We start from the raw sequence: 17,543 nt of genomic DNA, 5'->3' as shown, positions 1-17,543 counted from the left end.
CTATGGCTAGGATGGCGGTATGCCACTTTCAATATTCACGGCCTTAGTGGAGCCATGGTAGCTCTTCCCCAGAACACGTGCAACTTATGAGCCAGAGGTGAATTCTAGACTGTGTACCAGGATACAGATGTTTGGGGGCTTACCATGGAACTCTATGGAATGCTTTTGTTTGGGGGGGTTCCATGATGGCACACATTCCCACATTTAAAACAGGGCTCTGTAGGGAGGGCAACTCCATCTCAGACTGGGACTCAAAATGGGGTGAGTGTGCTAGAGAACACCTGAGGTAGTCTTCTGGACAGTCTCAGGACTGCTCAGTGCTAAAACAAAAAACCAGTTGTCAGAGGGTTTTGAAGGGACAGGGTGTGGGAGGTTGGGGGGACCAGGTGGTGGGTATTAGAGAGGGCATGGATTGCATGAAGCACTGGGTGTGGTGCAAAAATAATGAATACTGTTATACTGAAAATAAAAAGTAAGTAAAAAAAAAAAGTTGACACTACCACACTTGTACACTTGTAGCTTCTTGTCCAGGTTATCATTGACCCTACACTATCTGAATGTTGGGGTCAGAGAAAGAATGCAGATTTGATGCTGTGGAGGCCCTGAGTGGGACAATAGGTGGGAAGGGGCCCCGGGCAGGGAGCCTGAAGAGGTGAGGAGGGGGTGCAGGAGGCTCTAACATCTATGTGGACAGACCAGCCAGTAATCCAGCCTGCCGGTTCCTACATAATCTCATTTTAGAGTCCATTATGGCCAAACCAGTGCACTTCGTGCCACCCTGTAGAGCTCATTACCGGGAATATTTCTGGCATCAGAATCCTATAGTTTGACATTCTGTCCCTCTGCCTCATGCCCCTGTCCTTCCAGTTTGTATGTCCCTGTTAATTTTTCTACTCACATCATTCACCTTCCACTTCTTGCCTATCCAGCAAGGGCTTGTTCTTCCTTTCCTCACTCTCCAAGGTACAACTGATGGCTTGTCGGGTAACCAACATGTAAAAACCACCAGTCCAGCATAGGAAATAGAGTCCATGGTACTGGAGCAGCGTTATCTGGTGACATGTGGTAGCCGCAGTTGTGGTGAGCACAGCACAGCATAGAGTTGCATACCTGACACTAATATGATATTGCATCAGCCATTCTTTAGATAAACAAAACAAAACAAACAAAACAAAATAAAACAGGATCTAGTACAAATGGACAACCCGATCTAATCCCTTTCAGTCCTTCCTGCCTGACAAAATCTTGTCTCTCTTCCTTTTTTAGAAATGCCTTTCTGTATGTAATTGATTATTGTTGGATTAAATCTCCCATGTCAAAACTGAGTCTAATCACAACTCAGTCTACTGATGCCACATGAAATTCAGCCCCAGCACTACCTGGAAATCATTCATTCATTCCACATATATTTATCCAAGACTTATTAACTTGAACAAAATAAATGGAGTTAGGTCACTATTTCCTTAGTACATTCTCTCCTCAGTGTACTCAGATCTAATTTATTTTATTTGACAGAGAGCACGGGCACAATCAGAGGGAGTGACAGAGGTAGAGGGAGAAGCAGGCTTCCTACCAAGCAGGAGCAGGACTCAATTCCAGGACACCTGGGTCATCACCGGAATCGAAGGCAGATTCTTAACCGACTGAGACACCCAGGTGGCCCTCAGATCTATTTCAAATTTCCTTTACTTTCCTCAAACTTAGGCCATCTTCACTTGCCCAGCGGATGTGCTGGATCAGAGCTCACAGAAGAGCAAGAAAGTAGTGATCGAGCCTCTCACAAAACAAAACAAACCCAAATCCTTTCAAAAAAGTCTCCCCATTCTTCTTTTTCCTCTTCCTTCCTGTTATACGGAAAGAGGTTTCCTTCCCAATCTCAAAGGAAATATACTTTCTGAGATGCCTTTATTCAGAGAGCTAACTTCTGGTCTTGATGGACTGATCCACCCTTGCCAGGTCTCCTTCTGACCCCTCCTCCCTCTCCCTTTGAGGCACCCAACATCTTTGTTTATTATTTAATGGTTTTACTACATCTATTTTTTTTTTCTTTTAATGGCTTTTACTACAGAAACATGTCCAAGAGCACATATAACAACATGACTTCGCACATATCTGCCACCCAACTTGTACTGTTATCATTGGGCCGGTGTGATACACTGTGACTAAAGTGCAAAAGCCCCTTTAAAACACCTTGCCTAGGGGGCGCCTGGGTGGCTCAGTGGTTAAGCCGCTGCCTTCGGCTCAGGTCATGATCTCAGGGTCCTGGGATCGAGTCCCGCATCGGGCTCTCTGCTCAGCAGGGAGCCTGCTTCCTCCTCTCTCTCTCTCTGCCTGCCTCTCTGCCTACTTGTGATTTCTCTCTGTCAAATAAATAAATATAATCTTTAAAAAAAAAAAAAAAAAAAAAAAAACACCTTGCCTAGGGAAGCAAGGGCAAAAATGAACTATTGGGATTTCATCAAGATCAAAAGCTTTTGCACAGCAAAGGAAACAGTTAACAAAATCAAAAGACAACTGACAGAATGGGAGAAGATATTTGCAAACGACATATCAGATAAAGGACTAGTGTCCAAAATCTATAAAGAACTTAGCAAACTCAACTCCCAAAGAACAAATAATCCAATCAAGAAATGGGCAGAGGACATGAACAGACATTTCTGCAAAGAAGACATCCAGATGGCCAACAGACACATGAAAAAGTGCTCCATATCACTCGGCATCAGGGAAATACAAATCAAAACCACAATGAGATATCACCTCACACCATTCAGAATGACTAAAATCAACAAGTCAGGAAATGACAGATGCTGGCGAGGATGCGGAGAAAGGGGAACCCTCCTACACTGTTGGTGGGAATGCAAGCTGGTGCAGCCACTCTGGAAAACAGCATGGAGGTTCCTCAGAATGTTGAAAATAGAACTGCCCTATGACCCAGCAATTGCACTATTGGGTATTTACCCTAAAGATACAAACGTAGTGATCCAAAGGGGCACGTGCACCCGAATGTTTATAGCAGCAATGTCCACAATAGCCAAACTATGGAAAGAACCTAGATGTCCATCCACAGATGAATGGATCAAGAAGATGTGGTATATATACACAATGGAATACTATGCAGCCATCAAAAGAAATAAAATCTTGCCATTTGCGACAACATGGATGGAACTAGAACGTATCATGCTTAGCGAAATAAGTCAAACAGAGAAAGACAACTATCATATGATCTCCCTGATATGAGGAAGTGGTGATGCAACATGGGGGCTTAAGTGGGTAGGAGAAGAATCAATGAAACAAGATGGGATTGGGAGGGAGACAAACCATAAGTGACCCTTAATCTTACAAAACAAACTGAGGGTTGCTGGGGGGAGGGGGGTTTGGAGAAGGGGCGGTGGGGTTATGGACATTGGGGAGGGTATGTGCTTTGGTGAGTGCTGATACACAGACCTGTAACCCTGGGGATAAAAATACATGTTTATAAAAAATAAAAAATTAAAAAAAAAACACCTTGCCTTCCATCTCTGAGACATATGCTATGCGTCCACGTCGAAGCCCTCAAATTTCTTTGATATTTATCACCTGTGCTACACACTTATTCACCACAGATGTATGGAACTTGGTGTTAAAAAGGCCCTGGGCTTTAGAGGCTTTGGCAATCAGTTCTGCTCTGCCTTATAGTAAACGCTGAGGAGCCATCTGAGTGAATTCCTCAACCCCACAGAAGAAGTAATCTTACAGACAAATTAAGGGCAGAATTTCACTGTCCCTTAATCACTCGGTAACTGTAATATGTAAAAAGCATAGAAGAACACTTTATATGTTGTTAAAGGCTTGACATTGTGTGCTTTCAAATATTTAGAAGAAAACTTTGTCATGTTACTGTTTAAATAAGCTACTGTGTATCACCTTAAATGAAATAGACCAAACACTCCCCTCTTTCCAAAATTCCATTAAGAGTTAAAGATTAGATGAAAACGGCTCAATATCATTAACCATCAGGAAAATGCAAATCAAAATCAATATTTACCAAAACTTCACACCTACAACGCTGGCTAAATTCAAAAAGAATACAAATGTTGGTGGGAATGTGGAGAAATTAGAACCCCCATGCAATGTTGGTGGGAATGAAAAATGGTGCAGCCAATTTGGAAACAGTGTGGCAGTTGATCAAAAAGTTCAACATAGAGTTAACATAAGACCCAGCAATTCCACTTCTCGGTATACACTCCCCAGAAATGAAAACATGGGTCTACACAAAGACTTGTAAACAAATGTTTATAGCTATCTTATTTATAAGGTCAAAAGATGGAAACAATTCAAACATCCATCAACTGAGAAATGGGTGAATTAAAGATAACATATTCCTATGATACAATATTTTGGGGAATAAAAAAGACCAAGCCATGCCACTACAGGGATGAACCTTGAAAACATGTTAAATGAAAGAAGCCATTCACTAATGGTCACGTATGACTCTATTCACATGAGGTGTCCAGAATAGTAAAATCTACAACACAGAAAATAGAGTCATCTTAGAGCTTGAGGGAGGAGAGAAAGGAGAATGATAGCAAAAGGTTGCAGATTTGTTTCTCTTAAGCCATGACAATGTTTTAAAATTGACTGTGGTGATGCCTGTACTGAAAATCAAGGAATTATACGTGTTAATGGGTAAATTGTATGGTATGTGAACTGTATTTCAGTAAGGCTGTTAAAACAAGTAAAGGATTTAAAAATAAGTGCTTAAGGATGACAAGAAGGGGAGCATAAAGAACAAAAGCTGTAAACACATTTTTGGAAAATGGAAATCTGGTGGAGGAGTGGAAACTGACTCGCAGAACAAACAAAGTGCTGGCAAATCAATTCACACTGCAAAACCCAGGAGAAGAGCAACGTGGTGGCACCAGAGAAAAATGAAATTAGGGCTTTTGTGTTAGTAAACATGTAGAATTTTTGTTCTTTGTTTTTTTTTTTTTTTATATTGCATATAATTTCTAAATTTTTTTTGAAAGGGGGCACTCTTTGCCAGTTTTGTAAAAACTTGCTGAAATGTTAGCATGTTCCAAATGTGCAGAGAGGATCCCAGGTTTCCTGCATAGGACAGAACCTGAGACAACTGTTTTAAAGTTGGCATTGCACACATCTGGGGTCAGAGTATGGTGGAGGCACTAGCTTCTGGAATCAAAGTCAGAAATCTCAAAGGTTGGGTTAAAAACATTTTAAAAATGTATTTGAAAATACAGTTGTGGAAAAGTTGCATAGATGGTAAAGCCATAGATGGTAAAGCCATATCCCCTTTATCCAGATGTTCCTATTATGATTTTGACCTGTTTACAATCTCTCTCTCCTTTCTTCCTTCCCCTTCTCTCTCTATAGGAAGACATGTATATGCCTAGGAAAACTATGCATACATTCTTGAGTATTTGAGAATACATTTCATGCATCATGCACTTTTTCCCTGAATATTTCCTTGTGTGTTTCTTAAGAAAAAGAATATTCTCACAAACCCCCTCCCCCCAGCAACCCTCAGTTTGTTTTGTGAGATTAAGAGTCACTTATGGTTTGTCTCCCTCCCAATCCCATCTTGTTTCATTTATTCTTCTCCTACCATTTGTGGAGCATAACAAATAGCATGGAGGACATGGGGAGTTAGAGAGGAGAAGGGAGTTGGGGGAAATTGGAAGGGGAGGTGAACCATGAGAGACTATGGACTCTGAAAAACAATCTGAGGGTTTTGAAGGGGTGGGGGGTGGGAGGTTGGGGTACTAGGTGGTGGGTATTATAAAGGGCACGAATTGCATGGAGCACTGTGTGTGGTGAAAAATAATGAATACTGTTATGCTGAAAATAAAAAATAAATTAAAAAAAAAAAAAAAGAAAAAAGAAAAAGAATATTCTCTGACACCACAGTTATCTCCTTCGGTAAATTTCATAGTGACATAAAATTTTTAACTAATCTCTCACTCATATTCCATTTTTATCAATTTATCAAGTAACGCTTGTGTGTGTGTTTGTGTGTGTGTGTGTACCTCTTTACAAGATCTAGTCTAGGATGACCTACTACATCCAGTTCCTGTGCATCTTTAGTTTCCTTTAATATGGATCAGTTTCTCAGCCTCTTTTAGAACGAGGCCAGGTTTGAAAAATAAAATCATTGTGCCATATTTAAACCCTTTCTCACCTGGAAATGTTTTGGGGTGGAACTTATCTTGCTCAGACTTTAAAGGATATTTTTATAGTTGTGAGTCCTAGGGGCCTTAGGGACAGTTAAGACCACACTTTCTATTTGAAAACAATTCCAGAAACTCAAAGATATGTGGAGGGATTTTTTTTTCTTTTTTCTTTTTTTTTTTAAGATTTTATTTATTTATTTGATAGAGAGAGATCACAAGTAGGAAGAGAGACAGGCAGAGAGAGAGAGAGAGGAGGAAGCAGGCTCCCTGCTGAGCAGAGAGCTCAATGCAGGACTCAATCCCGGGACCCTGAGATCACGACCCGAGCAGAAGGCAGCGGCTTAACCCACTGAGCCACCCAGGGGCCCCTGGAGGGATTTTTCTTAACAGACATCCGTCTGAAGTCAAGGAGGGTATGTGAAGAGGGGTGGGCTTGAAGAGTACCTTCCTTTGGGTAGAGACAATGGTGAAGGAAGTACCTTCCCTTGGGTAGAGACAATGGTGAAACTGTGGATGCAGGATAAGAGAGGGGGAAAAAAGGAACTGTCATTATAGGCAAAACTTCTTCAAATGGCAGGGAAAGGATTGGGTGTCTAGGGCCAAGACTGATTCATCATCAGCAAGGGAATGTAGGCGAGTCAAGTAAGGAAATGATACAGGGCTTAGTTTCAACAGTTTATAATCTAAATAATGAAGCTGTAAAAGAGTTCCAACAATGAAATGACTAGGTAGCATGGGGAGAAGAAATAAATACATATAACCATCAAAAAAATGAGATTATAGTTTAAAATCAGTAGAGATGACAATAAGGTATTTTGGTGAAAAGGTAGAACGTATGTGGGGAAAAAAACTTTTCTTGGAAGAAATAAACATAGGTGTCATTCAAAAAACCAAAAAAAAAATAAAAAAATAAAAGAAAAAAGAAACAAACTTGTCAGCATTGAATAGAAAAAGTGGATACTATTTGTATCCACATGGCTGCTTTAATTTTAGGACTAAGGTGGCTTTTTAGGATATCACTTATTATTTAAAATAGAGGTGTTGAGAACATTGGGGATTTCATCATCAGTGCTCTACGAGTTACAACTGAGTGATCTAGAGAAGTCACTTACCCTCTCCAAGCTTCGGTTTTGTTCTTTCATAATAGAGGCACACTAATACCTGAGCTGCTTACACCATGGGGTGATTGTGAGGTTGCTCTCAGTAAACTTCTTGAAAAGGTAGCAAATCATTTACACTTGCTGTTAGTTTAGGAGGAGAAGTGCTGTGAACCTCCTTACTGAACCTCAGTGGAGGTTATTTTTGGTGAGATTCTATATATATAAGATTCTATATATATATACCTTTCAGGTCTTGTTCCTGAAAATAGAACTGCCCTATGACCCAGCAATTGCACTATTGGGTATTTACCCTAAAGATACAAACGTAGTGATCCAAAGGGGCACATGCACCCAAATGTTTATAGTAGCAATGTCCACAATAGCCAAACTATGGAAAGAACCTAGATGTCCATCAACAGATGAATGGATCAAGAAGATGTGGTATATATACACAATGGAATACTATGAAGCCATCAAAAGAAATGAAATCTTGCCATTTGCGACAACATGGATGGAACTAGAGCGTATCATGCTTAGCGAAATAAGTCAAGCAGAGAAAGACAACTATCATATGATCTCCCTGATATGAGGAAGTGGTGATGCAACATGGGGGCTTAAGTGGGTAGGAGAAGAATCAATGAAACAAGATGGGAATGGGAGGGAGACAAACCATAAGTTCCTTTAAATTTTGAAGGAACTTCTACCAGGTTCTGAGAAAAGATTTAACTCAAGGCACAGAAATGTACGTAAGGATATCTAGCCAGCACATGCCCTTTTAAAAGAGAAAAGCCATTCTTCGACTATCCTCCCAAAGAGCCATTAATCTGTATCAGATAATCGCAGAGATTAGACATGCAGAGTTGCCTTTCTAAGGAGCATGGTGTGTGCGAGCATTTGTGACCCACAGTACCTGTCACTTTGTTCCTCTGTTCCAGAGATCACCTGGCAATTCCCAAATGCGGCAGGATACCTGTCCTGGGTCCTGTGTAACTCTGAGCCTGCACAGGGCTTTTCCCTAGAACAGCACCATGAGGTCCTTAAGGACGGAGACCAGGACTTAACAGGTGTTTGTGTCTCTCGGCTTCCAAAAGTAACTATTTATTAAATGAAAATGTGGCTGAGACTGCATGTCAGGATGAGGAAGAAGCGGTGCCTCTGGGCAGGTCTGATCTTCCAGGCAGGTGACCTGTTCCTGCAGAACCAAAAAGAGACTCTGCTGGGCCAGGGTGAAGGCTGTCCTACCCTTTCACAGATGACCAAGTTCATAAGGCTAGGCCAGGGGTGTCAAATAAAGGGCATCCCAGTTTAAGAAAGACGTGAGAAGTTAGGAGCAGTTCAGAGGACAGCTGCTGTGAAGATAAAAGAAGATGGAGGAAGAGTGGGATTATTTAAACCAGACAAAAAGGAACCTGGAAAACCTGTCACAGGTAGTTGATTTTCAAACATACGTGGGGATGATAATCTAGGGTGGAGCTTCTCAACCGCTTTACCTGCAAGGTGCTCCTAGGAAAGGATATACAAGGCCCACAAGGGCAATCAGGTGAGGATCTTCAAGACTACATTCTGCAGGAAGGCTGTCACACTCCTGGGTCCCACCCTGCCACCACAGGAGGGGATCAGTAGCTTACTTAGCAGCCTGTAACCTATCCCAGCCTTTGGGGAGTTTATGAACTGTATGTTTGTGCTCCTCCCCAAATTCATATGATGAAACCCTAATCTCAGTGTGATGGTATTAGGAGATGGGGACTTTGGGAGGTGATTAGGTCATGAGGGTGGGGCCCTCATAAATGAGTTTAGTGTCCTTAGAATAGAGACCCCAGAAACCTCTCACCCACTTTTTCTGCCACATCAGGTTGTAGGGAGAAGATGCACCTGCATGTGAACCAGGAGGAAGGTGTCAACAGACACTGAATCTTCTGTGCCTTGACCTTGGAATTCCCATCCTCCCGAACTATGAAAAATATATGTGTGTCGTTTAAACCACCCGGTCTATGGCATTTGTTACAGGGCTGCAACTCACTGAGAAGGAACTTGTACAACTATTAGGGTGTTGATGTACAGAACACAGTATTTTAGGTAGAGTAAGAAGACCTGGGGTCAATATTTTATGAAATACTGAAATAAAAGGAGAAAACACTTTGTTCTTCAATATGAAATATACTGGATTGTTTTGTCAAAGGGTGTGTGTGTGTGTGTGTGTGTGTGTGTGTGTGAGCTTGTCCCCAAACCTTTTATGCAGTTTAGCTTCACTAACTTTAGGAATACGAGTGCTACACAGTTACCCCCAAGACTATTTGAAGGTTTAATTATTTACAGTCATTTTACATTGACTTTAGTTTGGGGATTATTGAATAATGTATTATTGAGTTTAATTGAGTCAGCCTCTCTGACGGAAGATACTAAAGGCCGAATGAAACAAAAACTTAAATGTGCTGTGCAACATGTACGGAACTAAGTGAGTATGAAAGAACGTTAAGGTCTCTATCTGGGCTCATGGAAGCCAAACACATTTTCTTTTAAAGGTTTTATTTATTTGACAGAGAGCACACAATCAGGGGAGCTGCAGGCAGAGGGACTGGGGGAATCAGGCTCCCCGTGCCGTGGAGCAAGGAGCCAAATGTGGAGCTTGATCTCAGAACCCTCAGATCATGACCTGAGCTGAGGGCGATTACTTAGCCGACTGAGCCACCCAGGTGTCCCAGGCAAACACACTGTATATGAAAGCTGGATCTGAGGACCTATGTGATCCAGGGTACAAGCAAAAACTCCAGGTAGCCTTGCAGACTTTCAAGGCACAGACCTGGTAAGACCAAAGCCAAGTTCTCAAACAGTGAAGAGGGACCCAGGTAACATATGAATTATACATGGAACGACAGAAAATTTCATAAGTTTCATAAGTGATGAAAAGGAGTAGGAAAATAGGATGGCAGACCTGAAGGACCAGGAGGATGGAGGGGTCTTCTGAGCTAGTAGGTGGGGAGGGGCTCTGGACACACCTTGTTCAACTGTCCCCTCCCTCACCCTCAGAAACTCTTTGTGACAGTGCTCTGTGATGTAAGCCTGGGGAGGATATATATTCAGCGTGTGCACAGTATAGGCTGTCTTGTGATTTAGACTATGGATTTCCAATACTGGAATGTTCTCTCATTTATGAATAGCGATACCAAACCATGTCTGAGCTCTGGCTCAACATGTTGGGAATTGGATCCCAACTTCACCTTCCTGTGTGGTTTGGGATTGCTCCTTCTGTTCCTGTGCTACCTGGTGGGGATTCCAATCAAAACTACCCAAAAGGTAAGAAAACCTTGGAGAGGGGGGGAACTCAACATGGATTATTACGGTTTCCATTTCTAATCCCAAATCTTATTCCTTTTTTTTTTTTTTCTTTAGATTTTATTTAAGACGAAGAGAGCAGAAGTGGGGTAGAGGGGCAGAGGGAGGGCAAAATGGGAGTGCAATGTTGGGCTAGATCCCAAGACCCTGGAACCCTGACCTGACCCCAAGGCAGACACTTAACCAACTGAGCCATCCAGGAGCCCTAATCCCAGGTTTTAAAAGGAGTTTGGTAGAGTGGGAGAAACACCTAAAATGGGAAGTCTTAAGAGAACAGACACTCACTCCTCTAGGAAAAGAGGCCTGGCAGGGGTAAGTGTTAAGAAAGGACTAGGGGTTCTAATTGAAACTAGTCTATCAGGGTATGGTGGTAGTTCTTGGATAAAATCCCAAACTCAGGGATTCTGTAGTCTTGGATTGGGTTATTTTGAGAGGATGGGGTCTGTGTAAGAGAACAAAGTTTCCCAGCACTCGACCATATCAAGTCACATTCCCATGTCCAGCATCACTCGATCAAGCCTTCCTTCATGCTGAGCTGATCAGGAGAACACTGCTAAGCCTCTGAGAAGACAGTGAGGGCGGAGCTATGACCTAGTATACAGGGTCCTACCTGAGGCAGCACAGGTGTGACTGTTGGGCTTCCTTTTCTATGTCCTCAATGAACAAAGGACTTCTGATTGGGAATACCAAGTGTGGACCTCCTAGACAAAGTCGTCCCCTGGGTTTTCTAAAGAGTAAATATTGACAACATTTTATCATCTTTAAAACTGAAAAAAGCAAGGAACACAAAGTTCTACTAAAGTCCTAGAATTCTTGCATAAAGGACGTTTCCATTTCTGAGAGAAGAGTAAGACATGGGTCCCAACCCCCCTCATTGTTCATTTTTCTTCTAGCGTCAGGGCAGAGCCAAGAGGAGGAGGAAAGGAGGGACACTGGAAGGTAAGGTTCTGCCTATTCCACCTGAGCTCTCTCCAAGGCTGATCCTTGCTGTCCTCTCCATGAGGGCCCGGTCCATGAACTCTGAGGATGCGAGCTGCTAGATACATTCCCTCAGAGGAGAGGCTCATGGAAATGTAGCCAGGGTACAAAACCCTTCTCAGGTCCCTGCTCTGACCATTATTGAGCATGAAGCAGTGATGGATCTGGACGAGTGCTTCCCACTAGGTGGCCGTGTGAGATGACGAGTCAGAACTTCTGTCTCCTGACTTTGTGAAAGCTCTCTGACATCATGGACCTTCAGGAGTCTTCCCTGACCTCTCTGCTTCATAGAGGTGGTCTGATCATCACATGGATAATTTACATGAAAGTACTTTATACAGGAAGCTAGATTACTAACCAGCTTCACATCACTGGCCATTTGCCCTCATCTATTGATTGTTGGGGCTTTCAGAGTCCAACATCCCAAGGCTGTCCTATAAGGGGACTCCTGGATTAATACCTATGTTTCTGCTTTCACTATATAACACAGTCTCGTGTTTCCCCAGATGGCAGATGGTACCAACGGGAAGTGGAGGAGGCCCGGAAGCTGATCTCGATTTTAAGAAGGTGACCAGTTTTCCCCCTTGATCCTATTGCCTCTTAGAGCAGGTTTTATGCAATTGCAGGATTCACTGCAGTCTGTCATAGCCATGGGGTGGGGGTAGCCATAGGAACAGATATTGGGGTGAATGCTACTGAGTACACTGTCAGGTCATAAAAGTGGGGCATTGTGAAGGGATAGCAGGCTTCAGGTGGCCCCTCCCTTGTCAGGTCTGCATGGCCGCCTCCCCTTGTTCTGGTCCTGGCTGCAGTTTTTTACCTCCTGTCTCCTGCAGCCCCCTCGGCCGGCATCATGATACCATCCACTTTCGTCAACTGTTATGTCCAGACCCCTCCTGTGAGATATGTAACAGCACATCTGCTGAGATCGATCGGCTGCTGTTCCTGCAGGCTCTGGAAGATTCTACTCCCTTGGCTTCCACAGCTTCTGTGACTTCTTCATCATTCACTCTCTCCACTGACTTCTCAGCAGTCCCTCCAGGAGAGCTAATACCAGCTTCGCTGCCTGAGTCTTCCCCACCACCTGCCTCCATCTTCTCACCTAACCCAGTGATCCCTGTGGCTGATTTCTTTCCACCCTCACCACCGGGTGATTCTGTGCCACCAGAGCCCTTTCCTCCCTTGGATTCCAAATTCCCAATGGACCATTTCCCAGCCCAGCCCCCTGCCTTTCCACCTCCTGTCCCACCCCATCATGCCCATTCAGTGGACCGTAGCGTCCAAACAGAGACAGTGTCTCTAAATACCCTTTCCCAAGATGTCAGCCCCTTACCGGAGTTGTGGGAGCAGTGTCCATATCCTACCACCTCGGAAGAGGGCCATTTACAGCAAACCCCCATCCAGTTCTTCTGGGGTCTCCAAACTCCAAGCAGGTCCTTCTTCCCTGCTGCTAATGCCTCAGATAACATCTCGAATGCCTCCCCAGAGCAGGAATCCCCAGTAGTTCCCCATCCACTTCCTCCATCCTTGCCTGAGAACCCGCCTCAACTCCTGCCTCAAACCCAGCCCCTACCTCTCCCTCATGTCCAGCCCCAGGCCCACCTTCAATCCCCACTCCTAATCCTGCCATCTGGTCCTCTACCTGACATCAAAATCTGTGGAGCTTGTTTCCACAGACCTCAAAATGAGCCTGAGATTCTGCCATCAACAGAAATGGAACATCTGGAATGCAATGTGTTGCAGAAGATACAGAAACGTGTGTGGGGTTTACCCACTATAGTCCAAAGATCCCAGGAGGACTACTGTTCTTCTGCGTCTAAGCCTTGTTTCAGCCACAAGGCCACCAAGGCTCATGTTGTAGTTTCTGTCCCTCCTGGGCAGTTTCCTCTGAATGAAGAGCTTCAGAGAAAACTGGAGTCTCATCTTGAAAACAGGCTCATCCTACGCCAGAGGGGCCTAACCCGCAGGATCTATGAGTCTCTAGCACTGACTCTTCCACAGCTACCTGAGTCTCAGAGTCCCATCAGAAGGAGTATGTCAAAAAGCGTGTATGTGGAGCTCCCAGAAATTCTGCTAGAGGAGAGTTCCTGCAAAGATGACCTGCAGAAGGATCAGGGACACAACACAGAGAATGATATGGCGTATGGTTCTGACCAAGAACATAGCCCATCCGTGAAAAACTCGATGGTGGCTGTGGAGACTACGGGACAGAGACAACTTAATGCCATGAAAACTCTGCATAATTCATGGCACTCCGTGGAGCAGACATCACTCACTTTGAAGAAATCCCAGCATGAACTAAGACAGGGAAGTTTGCCACCATCACAGGTTGAGGATGACTCCCTGAATAACTTCCAGGAGCTTCCCCTTGTTACACCTACGGCAGCACAGACGCTGGAAGATCATATTAAAAGGCCTAATAAGAGGGTGACTTGGGGCCTTCCCCCTAGGGTCCTTGAATCCATACATCACTTTAAATCAAAAGAGTTTAATGGAAGCTTGACATCTCTCCGTGGACACAAAGAAGGAACAGCAAATTCAGCCCCCATCCCCGATCATCCTTTCCCTGCCACCTCAACTGCGGGCAAGGAGGAACAACGAATTTTGAGGCCATTAGCCTCTAATATAACCCATCAGACTCCTACATCTGTCAAACGTGACTCCATAGGCAACAGATGGCCCCCAAGGCCGCCTAAAAGGCAAGGTGCACTCAGACGGCCTACAAGTCAGGGCAAGGAGGAACAAAGAATTTTGAGGCCATTAGCCTCTAATATAACCCATCAGACTCCTACATCTGTCAAACGTGACTCCATAGGCAACAGATGGCCCCCAAGGCCGCCTAAAAGGCAAGGTGCACTCAGACGGCCTACAAGGCAAGGTGTGCTCACATGGGAGCCAAAGGGCAAAAGTGCAAATGCCGATACTGGAAGGGGACAGTAACCAGGCATAAAGGGGAAGAAGCCAGAACCTGGTGGTGTGCCCACAGAGTAAATATTTCTCTAGTAACATGTTGTCTGTTCTGTGTACTGTCTTGGGAGCAATGGTTTTGGGCAAATCAGTTCAGCCGTTACTGATTGCTTCCTTCATCTTCTAAAAGGTGACCAATCTCCTGGACCTCTTGGGAAATATGTATCATGTGCCCCCGAAAGCCCCCAAAGCCCATTCTCCCTCTGATGGGCTCTTTCTCCTGTCCCATGGCTTAGCCTTCCTGAAAATATACAGTAGCTCACACCTCTCCCCCTGAATGCTTTACACCCTTTACAGTAAGTCTTCTATATCGGAGGAGAATCAAAGACAGGTATAGCTTTCAGAAAATAATGATTAAGAAACTGTTGTTTCTTCACTGTTACTGTGTTAGCTTAATTATGACTTAGAAGTCAGTGATCAGAGGATCCCACAGGTGCATGAACTCTGAATGGGAGTGTTTTCGGGGGATGGGGTGTTGTTCTTGGGCTGGTTGGGTCACTTAGCTGTTAGTGATAGGAATGTTGACAAGGCAGCTACCTCCTTCCAGGATAAGACACCGTTGATGAAATGAAAAGGTGAAAGAGAAACCTTGCTGGTAGAACAGAAGTTTATGTCTAATCATCCCCTTCTCAGGACTCTGTCCTGCTCCCCTCCTTCCTTGTCTGATCCAGCACCAACACTTTGAGGCAGACTGGAATCTGGCACAGCCTACCGATGCCTTATACCAAAAAGTCATGGCTCTGTTATTTGAGTATGCAAGCAATACCTGCAGGCTGTCAGGCATGGCATCCCCTTTGGGGGAAGGTGATCTTGGTGCCTGCCTTCCATCCACACACGATGACAATATATAAGATACGGTTTTTACTATGGCTAGGATGGCGGTATGCCACCTTCAATATTCACGGCCTTAGTGGAGCCATGGTAGCTCTTCCCCAGAACACGTGCAACTTATGAGCCAGAGGTGAATTCTAACTGTGTACCAGGTGACAAATGTTTGGGGGCTTACCATGGAACTCTATGGAATGCTTTTGTTTGGGGGGGGGTCCATGATGGCACACATTCCCACATTTAAAACAGGGCTCTGTAGGGAGGGCAATTCCATCTCAGACTGGGACTCAAAATGGGGTGAGTGTGCTAGAGAACACCTGAGGTAGTCTTCTGGACAGTCTCAGGACTGCTCAGTGCTAAAACAAAAAACCAGTTGTCAGAGGGTTTTGAAGGGACAGGGTGTGGGAGGTTGGGGGGGACCAGGTGGTGGGTATTAGAGAGGGCATGGATTGCATGAAGCACTGGGTGTGGTGCAAAAATAATGAATACTGTTATACTGAAAATAAAAAGTAAGTAAAAAAAAAAAGTTGACACTACCACACTTGTACACTTGTAGCTTCTTGTCCAGGTTATCATTGACCCTACACTATCTGAATGTTGGGGTCAGAGAAAGAATGCAGATTTGATGCTGTGGAGGCCCTGAGTGGGACAATAGGTGGGAAGGGGCCCCAGGCAGGGAGCCTGAAGAGGTGAGGAGGGGGTGCAGGAGGCTCTAACATCTATGTGGACAGACCAGCCAGTAATCCAGCCTGCCGGTTCCTACATAATCTCATTTTAGAGTCCATTATGGCCAAACCAGTGCACTTCGTGCCACCCTGTAGAGCTCATTACCGGGAATATTTCTGGCATCAGAATCCTATAGTTTGACATTCTGTCCCTCTGCCTCATGCCCCTGTCCTTCCAGTTTGTATGTCCCTGTTAATTTTTCTACTCACATCATTCACCTTCCACTTCTTGCCTATCCAGCAAGGGCTTGTTCTTCCTTTCCTCACTCTCCAAGGTACAACTGATGGCTTGTCGGGTAACCAACATGTAAAAACCACCAGTCCAGCATAGGAAATAGAGTCCATGGTACTGGAGCAGCGTTATCTGGTGACATGTGGTAGCCGCAGTTGTGGTGAGTCCAGCACAGCATAGAGTTGCATACCTGACACTAATATGATATTGCATCAGCCATTCTTTAGATAAACAAAACAAAACAAACAAAACAAAATAAAACAGGCTCTAGTACAAATGGACAACCCGATCTAATCCCTTTCAGTCCTTCCTGCCTGACAAAATCTTGTCTCTCTTCCTTTTTTAGAAATGCCTTTCTGTATGTAATTGATTATTGTTGGATTAAATCTCCCATGTCAAAACTGAGTCTAATCACAACTCAGTCTACTGATGCCACATGAAATTCAGCCCCAGCACTACCTGGAACTCGTTCATTCACTCCACAAATACTTATCCAAGACTTACTAACTTGAAAAAAATAAATGGAGTTAGGTCACTATTTCCTTAGTACATTCTCTCTTCATTGTACCCAGATCTGATTTTATATCAAATTTTATTTGACAGAGAGCAGGAGCACAATCAGCGGGAGTGACAGTGGTAGAGGGAGAAGCAGGCTTCCTACCAAGCAGGGAGCAGGACTCACTCCCAGGGCACCAGGTTCATCACTTGAACCGAAACCAGATTCTTAACCGACTGAGAGACACAGGTGGCCCTCAGATCTATTTCAAATTTCCTTTACTTTCCTCAAACTTAGGCCATCTTCACTTGCCCAGCAGATGTGCTGGATCATAGCTCACAGAAGAGCAAGAAAGCAGTGATCGAGCCTCTCCAAAAACAAAACAAACCCAAATCCTTCCAAAAAATCTCCCCATTCTTCTTTTTCCTCTTCCTTCCCAATCTCAAAGCAAATATACTTTCTGAAATGTCTTTATTGAGAGTGAGCTAACTTCTAGTCTTTTTTTTTTTTTTCTTTTAAAATTTTTATTTATTTATCAGAGAGAGAGAGGGGAAGAGAGCGAGCACAGGCAGGCAGAGGCAGAGGGAGAAGCAGGCTCCCTGCTGAGCAAAGAGCCCGATGTGGGACTCGATCCCAGTACGCTAGGATCATGACCTGAGCTGAAGGCAGCTGCTTTACCAACTGAGCCACCCAGGTGTCCCAGCTAACTTCTAGTCT

At 44.1% G+C, this 17,543-nt stretch overlaps 1 long non-coding RNA gene and 1 pseudogene across 2 annotated transcripts in view; both read right to left on the bottom strand.

The window, feature by feature from the left end:
• LOC309846291 (spermatogenesis-associated protein 31D1-like) overlaps nt 1–17,543 on the bottom strand; it is a 911,407-nt pseudogene that overhangs the window by 312,824 nt on the left and 581,040 nt on the right. The gene's annotated exons all lie outside the window — the stretch shown is intronic.
• The window catches only part of LOC309846396, an 89,489-nt gene that overhangs the window by 35,859 nt on the left and 36,087 nt on the right, over nt 1–17,543 (bottom strand). The gene's annotated exons all lie outside the window — the stretch shown is intronic.

This window comes from Mustela nivalis (assembly GCF_964662115.1).
Source record: "Mustela nivalis genome assembly, chromosome: 13".
NCBI lineage: Eukaryota > Metazoa > Chordata > Mammalia > Carnivora > Mustelidae > Mustela > Mustela nivalis.
This window is presented reverse-complemented; position numbering and strand designations above follow the sequence as displayed.